Raw genomic sequence first — 13,960 nt, forward strand, 5'->3', positions numbered from 1 at the left:
AAGTAAACAATGGTTTGATGAGAGAAAGTGGAGGATAACAGCATCCATGTTCGGAGACATTGCAAAAATGACTTGCGGTAGAGACACACGGAAACTTTGTTCGAGTTTATATCAAAGAAATTTAATTTCTACTTCACCTATCATGCATGGTAGACAATATGAAAACAAAGCTATATGTAGATTTGAGGAAATTTCTGTTCTCAAAGTTAAAAGATGTGGACTATTTGTATCTATGGATTTTCCATTTCTTGGTGCAACACCAGATGGGTTAATAGACAATGATGCCATTATTGAAGTAAAATGTCCTCATACTGGTAGAAATGAGGAAATCAAACCTGGGAAGAAATTCCCATTCCTTGTTGAGTTATCTGATGGCACTGTTACACTTAAAAACTCTCATAAATACTATGATCAAGTGCAAGGCCAGCTTTTTCTTTCCAAAAGAAAAATGTGTCATTTTGTTGTGTTTACTTTCTGTGATATATTGATTTTGAAAATTCAGTATGATGATGATTACTTCAGGTTCAGTTTGCTGCCAAAGTTAGAAATGTTTTACAAGAAACACTTTAGACCTTATGTTGCTTCTTGTTTGTAATTTCACTAAATAAGATGTTGACATCAGAATAAAATGTACATGTTTCAAGAGATGGCAAAATGTAGAAAATGCTAGCTCCCACTTTCAAATGATTCTTGAAAAGGAAAATTTACATAAAACTTTTTGTATGTCAAGGCTAGCAGTAAAAAATTTGTTTGATGTATTTCAACCAACCCTTCACAATCACCCTTACCCAATCTTTCTTTTTTTACCAGCACTTTGATTTTTTATTCAGTCTCTGTAGTAAAATTTCTTTAGGATGATTTATGATTGTAATTTTCATAGCAATAAATAATAACAAGAGGCCCACGGGCCTTATAGGTCACCTTTCAAACTTTCAATTAAATTTGGTTCGTGCTTTAAACCATAGGCCATGAAATTCACACTTTATTCGCAATTTTGAAAGAGGCAGCATTGCTTATCATAATTATTAACTTAGCATGTTTACTCTAATTACTTAATACCCAGAAGTAGATCAGAGTAACAAAGAGCAAATGCACTTCCACTTTATACCCATTTGTGCACCTCACCCCAAAGGAACCACTTTTGCAAATTTTATCATAAAATGGTTAATTAATACCAAAGAGCAGATTTCAAAGCATTAATTTATTTTCAGACTGTGTTAACCCCCCCCCCCCCACCCAGGGGGAATAAAAAAAACACTTTGTTAGGTGCACTTTCTGCATCATAAATATATATACTTGGATCATTGGCATAAAACTCAGAAGCAAAGGAAAATATTTTCAAAGAATTAATGTATTTATACTATAATCAATAGAGGCCCCGCCCTAACACCAGAACCCCTGACCCTGGGGCCATAAAATTCACAATTTTAGAAGAGGCACTCTTGCTCATCAAAACGATGTGCTTAGTTAGTTCACTTAATACCCAGAAGCAGAGAAGAAGATTTTCAATGAATTAATGCATTTCCACTATGTAATCAATAGACCCCCGCCCTAACACCAGAACCCCTGACCCTGGGGCCATAAAATTCACAATTTTACAAGAGGCACTCTTGCTCATCAAAACGATGTGCTTAGTTAGTTTACTTAATACTCAGAAGCAGAGATTTTCAAAGAATTAATGCATTTTCATTATATGATAATAGAGCCCTGCCAAAACACCAGAACCCCTGACCCTGGGGTCATAAAATTCATAATTTTGGAGGAGGCACTCTTGCTCATCATAACTATGTACTTAGTTAGTTTATTTAATACCCAGAAGTAGAGAAGAAGATTTATAAAGAAATAATGTATTTTCACTATATAATCTATATAGCCCCGCCCTAGCACTAGAACCCCTGACTCTGGGGCCATGAACTTCACAATTTTGGTAGAAGACTCAATGCTCATTACATTCATGCCAACAGTTTGCCTGCTTGATGTCCAGCAGTAAAGGAGAAGATTTTTAAAGATTGCATTAATTTTAGAGGTTTTGGCCCCACCTTTCAGGCCCCAGGGGGGCGGGGACCATGAAATTCACAATTTTTGTTCCCCTTCACCCATAGATGCTGTATACCAAATTTGGTTGAAATTGGTTTAGTAGTTTCAGAGAAGAAGCTGAAAATGTTCAAATGTTAACACACGACACACGACGGACGACGGACGTAAACGGATAGCAAAAGGTCACCTGAGTGACTCAGGTGACCTAAAAATGTATAGCCATCCATTATCTAATAAAAACATCAATATATATCAGAGTCTGTGATTTTTATGACAGTTATCATTTGTCCAATACTGTAGAGAAAAAAAACCCAAACAAAACCTTACTATCTACCCACCTTTAAAATGTGGGTTGGAGTACATCAAACACAAAAAATTTTAATGATGTCCCAAGGTTGTAAATTTTGCAATTTTTACTCTACAGAAAACTTTTTGATTTGTACCAGGAAACTTACCATTATTACAATAATAAATTATGGAAAAATTCTTTTCAATTTACTAGTATTTAATCAATCAGGCATACCCATCCACAATTGTTTTCCTAAAATTTGACAGAGAAAAGCAAACAAACACTATTCTTGATGATAGAAAACACATTTGCTAGATGGAAGTGGAGAACTTAGAATTTTGTATCTTTTACTAAGGCCAATGACCCTCTCTAAGTGTATTTGTTTGGATGCAATTCTCCTGTCCTTTAGAACATCTTTTGGTTCAAGATGAGATTTTCACTCAACAAAGCATTGTAGGAGTATTAACAAACACATTCATCGGTGCAAACAAATCTTGCACCATAATGCCTCTGTCTGCCATTATACTATATTTTGGTAAAAACCTTTGATTCTGGCTTTGTTATATCAGAACACTCAATGATTTGTCTGTCGGAAGCAGAACCCCCAAAAGAATCACTAATAAAGGAAACTGCACCTCGTGGTGTACAACCAATCATTGTTTTTAAAGTATTGCGATGCTTGTATCCAGACCATGTCACTGACTGGGCAATGAAATCTGACAGCTTTTGAATTGGTATTTCGGTTGCATCAAGAATCACTCTGGTAGAGGGAGGAAACTTCTTCGAGAAATCCTCTGGCATATGTTTATCAATGATATCTCGAGATGGCCATATATCAAGTTCTTTCAGCTGAAAGTACATGAAGTTTATTCACATTATAACTATCTTTTGATAAAGTTTTTTCACTAATTTCGAACATAAGACTTAATTCAAAACCCTTCCTAGCGTGGCGAAGTTTGATCAAAGTTAAGAAAAGCTGATCAATGGGTGAAATTATAGTTTGTTGATTTTTAAGATCTGAAGCTGCTGGGCCAAGACAATGAAAAAAAAAAATTCAAAATGCTCAAATCTGTAAATCACGTGTAAAAGTTAATTGCCTTAGAGTTTGTCCTAAACTTTTCAATTGAATAGCAACCATGTGGAAGACTGCATTATATACTCTCGACATTTCTCAACACGGGCTGAATTCATTTCTACTCGATTTTCACTTTCCTCACTACTAATGGGAGACTCAATTGTGACCTCCTGCTGAACACCATGACAGTGCTCAGTAAGTGTAGTCATAGTGGACACACTTGCTTTATTTTTTGAGACTGAGGTTCCACGTCGTCGCTCTTTAGATGAAGACCTAAATTTGAAAGCTGATGGAACAGCATTCTCCTTAAGGTGTGCTCGTTTATCTGTAACTTTGAAAACAAAAATATATTTTCAATGTGATTATGTCAACATCATAAAAAAAAAATCATTGAAAGGATTAATCTGACCATTTTTTGTGATGTTCAATTATATTTATAATGAAATCTTAAATATATATATAATATTTATTAGGAATAAGAACTGACACACAAATATAGATAAATTTACATATTTATACTTTTAAAAATACATATATATTTTAAGAGATATTAAGTTTGTACTTTAATTAAATTCTTTCATTATCATAGTAAATAATAGCATTTGATACATTGAATAAATTGGAAGGCTTTGAAAGAAAATGTATACAAGTAAAAAATAACAAATTTTGACTTATCCATGCAGAAATGTTTATGCCATAATGGGCTGCATGTCTTCTTGATGGCATCTGAAACAAAAACAAAACACAACCACAAAGCATCATAAAGTAAAGACAAACCAATAAAAGAACAAAATAATACTAGTGCATGTACTTGTCATACAGATATAAAATACCCCTGGGGTTGGAGTAATGCCTTATATATGTTACAAAGTTAATTTATGCAGGGACTTAGTGACATTTGATGATGACTGTGCATGCACTAATTCTAAACTCTATAAAAATGAATGACACCAACATGTTAATTAAAAAAAAAAACGATTAGAAATTTCTATGACACATCGATCTCTAATATGAGTGTTTACACGAATATGTGTCAGAGGAATCTCGGAATTTTTCGTAACAATTTTTCACACTAAAATTGCCATTGGGCTTTGACTTAACATAACATTATGTGTTATAAACATTTTTTCTGTAAAATTTCGCATACTGACCTAATAGTGTGCACTTGTAATGAGAGGACAAACGACATCGTTTGGTCCAGGTTTCAATAGTAGTTTGGTGAAGGGATCCATACGTTTTACGGAGATTCTCCATTTTTTAAGCATATGTTTATCTGTTTGTGCCCCCCAAACTCACAGCAACCGGACACATGCAGTACTTCAGCATGATGATAGTGTTTCTTTACAAACGTAAAGCGGATGTCGCCTATACCCCTTAGTTCCCGCGCGCCACCTAGCGACCAAAAATAGTGCGGCGTAAACACTTTCACTTCTGCAGTAATCAAAGTACTGAAAGTACTGAAAGGATGTTGGTTAATATCATCATTGTTATGAATCATTTGCAGTTCGGTATCGTTTCATTTGTTTGCTAGTCTATGGAAACATTTTAATAAAATGCATAAAGACATACACGGAGAATATTTTACCAAAAAAGGTCTTAGGTGTATATGAACTGATTTTTCCCGTAACAAAAGGGGGGAGAGGGGTTTCAAAATGAGAATACTCAATGGTGAAACCATGGGTTGTTGTTGTCCACCTGGTCAATGACTGTATAAAGAATACAACTTTAGAGTAAGAAATTTCTGATTAATTTTTTTAAGAGCATTTTGTCTCAGGGTGAGATGACAAAGGCTCTAGCACAAGAAAGCCGTAGAATTTGGCTTCATAAACCTTAGAGTAAAACATTAATAATCAATCATTCACATGCCTTAGACTAGATATGCTGGGTTCAGCTACAAGCAAGGAACAAATTATATGAGTACAAGTATTAGGGTAAGAAGTTGTAACTACTATCTCACGATACATATGTCTCGATCTTCATACTGGTCCTATAAAAATGAAATTAAAATTCACAAATTGATAAGAAAAAAATCAACCTGCTCAGATTGAGTTTTCGATAACTTTTCATAGGAGTGACTGGGCCGCAAATTAATTAAAAGCTTGTAAATAAGCATTTAAATAGAAATATTAATAATTTCAATCTCTAATAGGACTAAATTCTCTACCCTTAAATGTCCATCAAGTACATAATACTCTGACATTATATTAAAGCATTTTATACTCAAAAAGGATTGCCCAGGAGAAAGAAAATTCATTAACTAAACAGATCTTAATTAACAAATATTGCATTTGGGGAAAGCGATTTTAATTAAATAAAAATTAAAATAATAGAATGTCATAATAAAATACCGTGGTGGAAAGATGTATGAAAATATTAGTAATAGAATGACAATTAAAACAACTTTTTAAGCATTTTTTTTAAAAATAAAGTGTATTATTTCTTACAAAAATTTAAGGTCATAAATCAGGACACATTCCACCCTTTCATGCTAATAGTAATAAATGAGAGTTATGCTGAAATAAATTAAGTATTCAACAGTAACACTTTTTTTAATGTATTCAATTTCACAAACCTACGAATACATTACTCCAGAATTTATCTTCTCAGATATGTAACTAATTTCATCATTCAAAGTTGTTGTACATTGACCAATCCATTGTCAGTTACACTCAAGTATGTCCATTGCCCACCAACTTATCTGAACTAGTTGCATGTGGGACTGATCGTATAAGAAGCATTGTTTAAGGAAGTTCTCAAGTAACATAAACCAACTAAAAAGCCCATAAAAGACACGCCTTTGCTTGCTTATTGTCATACATTACAACCTGTTTCAGAAAACATAACTATTAAAATTCAACTGTCAAAATTTAATGTATAGTAGTTTATATTTTAGTTATTTACTAAAACACAAAAATCAGCAGATTAATGTTGAGTCTGCATTACAAAATCTCTTAATTTTTCATAATCATAAAAACTCTCAAATGATAATATTATGCCATTTTGTATTGGATAGGATTATATCTAAAGCACAAAATTGATAAGGTACATGTTGTATCATGATTGATCAGATAAGTTTTTTAAAGCAGCCTTTGGACAGACCTCAATTTTAGTAATAAACTGTATCTAAACTGTATCAAGTTTTATCAAATTCGTGGCAAAAATTTTAAAAATAAAAATATTCAATAACAAGAAATCATGCTTTCTTGAAATGAATTATACATCACAAGTAATTTTTTATAAAAATAAATACGATTCCTTTTAGCATAAAGGAAACTAAGAATTGTGTGTATCACACTGTGAGTCAGCATACAATGACCTAGCTTGAGTTAATCAAACCTGCAGATGGCAAAACATTAATTTCCGCATTAATATAACAGTATATCAAATTCCATATGTTTAACAATCTCAAGTGAACATAACAAAGGCATGTATCAATTTAGGCCATATTCGTTAAAGTTAAGATCTTCTTTAATTACTAAATATACTAGTAGGTTTCATGTTAAGGGTCTAAGCTTGATATAAACTACTAGTACCAATTTTCTAATATAAAACTATTCTCTTCGAGGCAATTTTTTAAAAATACTAATAATTCTTGCTTTTGTTTTAACTGATCTAAATTGCCCTTTTGACAATATGCAATATACATATACAGTACCTTAAATCTAAGATTTGTATTATAGGTTGAATGGGACGTTTGATTCAACCCCATTTTAACAGAAATTGCGGGCAGGTTTATACAGTATTGGATTGTTTATAAAATATATCATCAATTTTGTAGGATAAAATATCAAATCTCACTCACTTCTATTACGGAAGCAACTACTACCGGTATACATTTCCCATCAGAATGCAACAGGGGAGCACTAGGTAATTATAATTTTGAGAATCGCTGACTTTCAAAAGCATATCGTTTATACAATAATAAATTTATTACCATGTCTTCACATATTTTTACGTTCTTTACTGGTATTCTATTACTATTGGATAGTTGGTTCATAAATTGTGAAGTACTAAGTAGGGTCTTAATTTATATTGATAGGTATTTAAAGGGATCGGTTCGGGAAGGGGGGGGGGTGCATTAGGACACAAATTGTTAATGTTAAAAGTTGTTAAAAGTAGCTTAATACCCTAAGCTAAGAGGCGAAAGTATCGTTTCCTTTTCCAATTTCGGTATGCCATTTGGGTTTTAGTACAAAACCCTTTAAGACAACTACAAGCAACACTTGCAAAAATAGTTATATTTTTTCTAAGTTTTATATTACTTTGTCACACAAGGAAACTTGGTAAGAGGTGTTTTAATCAATTCAAAGCCATAAAAAGAGTGACAGCCTTTTAGGTAATTTATACAAGTAACCAATGGAAAAATACTGTGTCGGTAAGTATCAACAATGTTTAGTGTAAATAGAAGTTGTTTTATACGTACAAGTCCTTGACTCCGTTTGTCAAACTTGGTAATCACTTATTCTGTAAATTATTATTGGCGAATGAGCAGGCACTGGTCGACGGTGACCATTTGCGTTGAGGTACTGCCGCCGTCACCATGGTTCTTGGCACCCCATTAATTGCGGTTGCAGTTCCATGATTACTCGTAGTATACACGAGTAGTCATGGCCCTTGCAAGTGGCGTATTCCGTCGCACCTCAACGCAATTGGACGAATGCAACACATATTCTTACGCTCATTGCATTGTTTATTGACTTGATTGATATTTGAATTAATTGATTGATTGACAAGTAATTGACTTGATTTATATTTAAATTGATTGATTGTCTGGTTGATTAATAATTGATTGATTGAATTTGATTGGCTATTGCTTTGGTGACGTTCATGCACTTGTGACATACCCAGGCCAGTGCATTATCCGCCTGATTTGGGTCATCAAATTTGTTGTATTGGTTGCTGATTGTGGGGCAGCCCTGTGGTAGCCTCAGCAAATTGATCACCGCGGCCAGAAGCGACACATAAAACATGCAAAACAGCATCCATTTTGTTTGTTTGATTAATAGGGAATCTGAAACAACCTTTAATTTGGTATATTGTACACAAATGTTGAGAGTTTTATAGATAAAGAAAAGTCGTAAATAAATAATAATCAATCAGTGTAATTTTAGTAGGTATGTATATGAAGCAGGGTTTGATTATATTGTAGAACTTGTGAAGAGAAACATAAAAAAAGATTCAAAATTAACATTTTCATATATAGTTAGTTTGTTTACAGCCAAATTGGAACCTTTCGTATTTCGTGTTGACAAAGGCTGGGAATGTAGACAAATGTATTGTTCTAATTTTATGTTTTATGGTGGCAAATTTCTGTCCCCTACATGCAAGATAAATAATTTAAACATACAGCATAACTATGTAGACATGCGATTTATTTTTATATCAAGATTTATTATTTTATATAATGATGTTGACATGCAAGTTACCGATCTATTTAGAGAATCCAATTTTGATGTTGATAAAGTTACACATAACACCGCAATATAACATAATACAAGCTAGAAGCTAAATGATTATGTTGACATGCAATCTTATGATATCATGCGAGATAATCATGTCATTGATCAATTTAAGAGATATATATGTATGTTGACAAGGACAAGTAAATTATCATGTTGACATAAAGTATTTACATGTAAAATCGTAAATCACATGTGGATAAAAAGTTTTTGCATATTGACAGAAATAAGTTTCATGCCTACATATTTATTTTGCATGTTATCATAATTAAATAGGGTGCAAGTTGACATATATATCTTGAATGTTCACATTAATAATGAGCTTGCATGTTAGCATAATTATGTTGCATCTGGTTTATAAGATGTGATATACTAGATTTGGTAAGTAAGTTTACTACTAATAAAAATTAGATTCTCTAAAAAGATTGGTAACCTAAATATCAGCATAAGTATTATGCATGTAGACATAATTGAATTGCATGTTGAAATACTTTGCAATTTATCTTGCCTGTAGGGGGCAGAAATTTGCCACCATAATGTGCATGTCTTTAGATATGTGTATTTATCAAATAAATACTTAGACTAACATAGTGGGATATGTAGGAATATTAAATCACTTGTCAGGTTATAAGAATAATAGATTATTAATGTTCTTTTTCAGTTATTCTTAATTAAAAGTTTTATTTAGACATCAAAAATTTTATATTACAACGAAAACAATGCTTCTAATACATACTTATATTATTGTTGATTTTTGAATTTATGATTGATTAAGGATGTTTTTACGAGGTTGTCCTCCATTTAATTGAACAATGAGCCTCTAAATCGTTTTCTAGAGTTCAGTCATTTATAAGACGTTCTTGGGATTGAATTCCATGAAAACGACCCTTGTCTACACCTCTTGAGCTGGAATGTCAGATGTAACAGGTCTCAATTTAAACACTACATTCCTTGAATGCTTCAATTTTCAACAACTTCTGGTTCATACAAATCACGTGACTGCTATCAATTAAAGCAACATAATTAACATTTGTTGTTAAAGAATTCAAACGTAATCTTTTTAAATTCTATTTAACTCAATATCGCAGGAATTTTGATCTTTATTAATTCGTTATCCATACTGTAGACAGTTGTTAACATGGAATTCAAAGACCATTTTATAAGAAACATGTATTGACCCTTGTTTGACAATTGAGTTTAAATACAGCAAAACTCGGTTATAACGAAGTCGCTGGGACCTAAGAAATTACTTCTCTATATCCGCAATTCGTTATAACCGTATAAGAAAATCATTAAATTTATATAGCTGGGGATCCTAGATGACTTCGCTATATCCGTAAATTCGCAATATCCGTGTTCGTACTAAACGAGTTTTACTGTAGGCATTTTTTACCTTTACTTCTTTACGGGTCTTCAATATGATTTTGTCACATTGTACATATCATTCAGTGAAGGTCTATATGATTCCACTGTGAATAAGTACGTATAATATATACCCTAGAATAAATTATTCGAAATACCTTTTTAATAAATATGACTTGCATTTTCTTATCATTGATGTGCATTTTATTTTTTTAAAGCTACAATGTACATCTTTTTCTAATTTAAAGACTTTACTTTGATTTTTTTTATTTTTTGCTACATACATGTAAATGTATAAAAAATACAATATATATAACGAGTGCTAAATTAAGAATTCTTATCTCAAAATGATTTTTTTAAAATTAGATAAAAAATAAATAAAAAGGCTTACCAACCATTAAATATCACTAAGTAAAGGCACACAAGAACGGACTTTTTATCCCGTATCTTCATTTACTTATTTTTCTCTAGAATAAACACAAGTTAAACTGACTTGTATAGAAAGTACATTATTAATACATGTTTAAACCAGGAAGTCGAAAAAATATGCACTTTAAGATAAAAAATTAGACTATTATGCATGAATGTTGTGAACAATTTTCCGTTATTTAGGATGTAATATGCTTCTAAAATTCTAGTGATGTGCTATGATGCACATTACATTTTGTCTTTGATATATGAACAAGATGTGTTTATGAAATACTGATACCCCCGTTTGTCAGCTCATGACAAAGGTTAAAGTTTCTAACTTGCAATTTAAACCCTAAGGTCAAAAGATAAAAAAAAGCTTAAAACGAAAGAAAAGTCATGTCACAGGGAGAATTACTGAGAAATGTGAAAATCCTAGCTCTAAACATTTATATGTTATAGCGAAGATTCAAGTTTTAAAAACGTAGTTTTAATATGAAGGTCAATACCAATGGTCAAAATTAATGGTGCCCAAAGATAAGGTTTTATATCAAGAAATACACTTGTGAAATATGAAATCCATATCACCAACCTTTTAGAAGTAATGAACAAGGTGAATGTTTTTCAAAGGATGGTAATAGTCAAGGTCATAAAGTCATAATGGTATCCGATGGGAAGTTTTATAACACGAAATACACCTATGAGGCATGAAAGCCCTTTCATCAACCATTCAAAAGTTATAACTGTGGTTTTTCTTCTTTCTAAAAAGTGGAAGGACATGTCACAAGAACTACGCCTGTGAGTAATGAAAGCCTTAGAACTAACTGTTCAAAAGTTATTGCCTAGGTTGAAGTTTGATAAAAATTTCCCAAACTCTAAGGTCAATAGGTCAAATATGGTGGTTTCCGAAGTGGGTTCTTGTCTAAAGGAATACATATGTGAAAAAATGAAAGTCATACATGTAGTACCAATCTATCATACATAACGGGCAACATTTTGCGGACAAACATACAAACAGATTAACAGACAAACATACAGACAGGACAGACACCATATGCCCTCGAACTTTGGATTACATGGTCAAAAATATGAACTCTTAAAAATTAAAATATATATCTTTAGAAATAATGAAGAGATGGTTAATGGAAAAATTATAGAAACTTTTTCATGGATTTCACATCAAAATAATTAATTTTTACTTCTGACATAAATCATTATATAAGTTAACATTTAAGAATCAATATTTTTGCTTATTCTTATCAAGAAGTAATACGGCAATCAATACAAAAGGCTTTTGAGATTGCAATCAACTTTGAAATATAGACAGCAATCACTGTGTTTAGTATCTCGGGAATTATTGATTGAAAACAGTCTTTCTAATTCCTAAGATATGCTCTGATTAATCGGCATTGTTAGTGCATCAACAAAAGAAAATATATAATTGACTGTTTAATTATCCCGGACGAAATAGTAGCATAGATATATATGAATCTGTTTGGAGTTTTAATCTTCCTGTTGTTATTAAAAAGATCTCAACTTTGCATTTTAGTTCGCCTGCATTATACATCTATGTTGCCTGCAGTTATCGTTTAACTATACTGAGAAAAATGGTAGCATAGATATATGAATCTGTTTGAGATTTTATCTTCCTGTCGTAATAAAAAAATGATTTCCACGTTCCATGTAATGATACTAATTACATCTACCCACCTCAAGAGTTTTTTGATTCACTCTGCTCCACAAAAACCTGACCAAGATTTAATTCTGCGCAATATACTGAGATTACACATTTTAAACTCCATTGACAGAGTGAGCGAACAAACAAAGAATATGAGATAATATTGGAAGTTCGGTAATGAATTCAACATAATTTTAAATCCAAAGACGAGAGATGCCTTTATAAATGGGGATTTTTATTGTAATATTGGTTTTGTTTGGACTTAAAATTGCATGTTGTCTCAGGTACATGTAAATGGCAAGGCAATAACAAATGTTATCATCTATTTTATGCATATAAAATCATATGACTTTATTTTACGGGAAAAGGTATTAATTTTTTGGTCGGGATCTGCCTGCGGCCTTGGGTATATAAGTCGGAAAGCTCGGGATCAACATTCTTTTCATCAACTTGCTGGATACAGAATAGATTGAAACAGTGCGACATTTAACTCCGGACACGACATTTATCCGGACTTTCGCCAACCACTTTTCCAAAGATACATAGAAAAAATTTATGTCATCCAGTGGGATTTTTTTAATCGCACAACATGGATTAACCTTTACACCTGAATATCTTCCAGTTTAAAAGACATTACACCTGGAATCAAGAAATCCCATGGGATTATGGTGGGATTTTTTCTCCTAACCAATATCCCACCATTATTCTGTGGGAGAAAAATGAGTTCTGTGGGATTTTTTCTCCTATAGAATGAAAATTCCCATTTTTAACCTTACATGGGATTTTTTATCCCATAAGTTGTGAAATGGGACAAGAAGTTCCATAATTGTCACAAATAGGATTAAAAGTTCTCTATAGTAATGTTTTATAGAATATATTATCCTATAGGAGAGTGGAAACTGTTTTATCTCTTTAATTTTTCCCTTTGAAAATTTCAGTCCTAACTCTTTCCATTTATCATTTTACATTTAGAAAGTACATGTTATTGCAAGCAAATTATACCAAATTGGCAAAATTTCATTGAGAAATAAAAAAGTTATGGCCATTTAAGAGAACACAGCAGTACGATTAACAGAAAAATTTGGCATGATGATGGATTCTCCCTATGAAAATTTCAGTCCTCTTACAATTTATAATTTTACATTTAGAAAGTACATGCTATTGCAAGCAAAATAATACCAAATTGGCAAAATTTAATTGAAAAATAAAAAAGTTATGCTCATTCAAGAGAACACACAAGTCCGACTGACAGAGTATACCATGATGATGGATTCTCCCTATGAAAATTTCAGTCCTCTTACAATTTATCATTTCATTTAAAAAGTACATGCCATTGCAAGCAAAATAATACCAAACTGGCAAAATTTCATTGAGAAATAAAAAAGTTATGCTCATTCAAGAGAACACACCAGTCCGATTGACAGAGTATTACATGATGATGGATTCTCCCTATGAAAAATTCAGTCCTCTTACAATTTATCATTTTACAGTTAGAAAGTACATGCTATTGCAAGCAAAATAATACCAAACTGGCAAAATTTCATTGAGGAATAAAAAAGTAATGCTCATTCAAGAGAACACACCAGTCCGATTGACAGAGTATAACATGATGATGGATTCTCCGTATGAAAATTTCAGTACTCTTTCAATTT

This window comes from Saccostrea cucullata, unplaced genomic scaffold (assembly GCF_032062105.1).
Source record: "Saccostrea cucullata isolate Sc308-1 unplaced genomic scaffold, CSIRO_AGI_Scuc_v1 ctg3147, whole genome shotgun sequence".
Taxonomy (NCBI): Eukaryota; Metazoa; Mollusca; class Bivalvia; order Ostreida; family Ostreidae; genus Saccostrea; species Saccostrea cuccullata.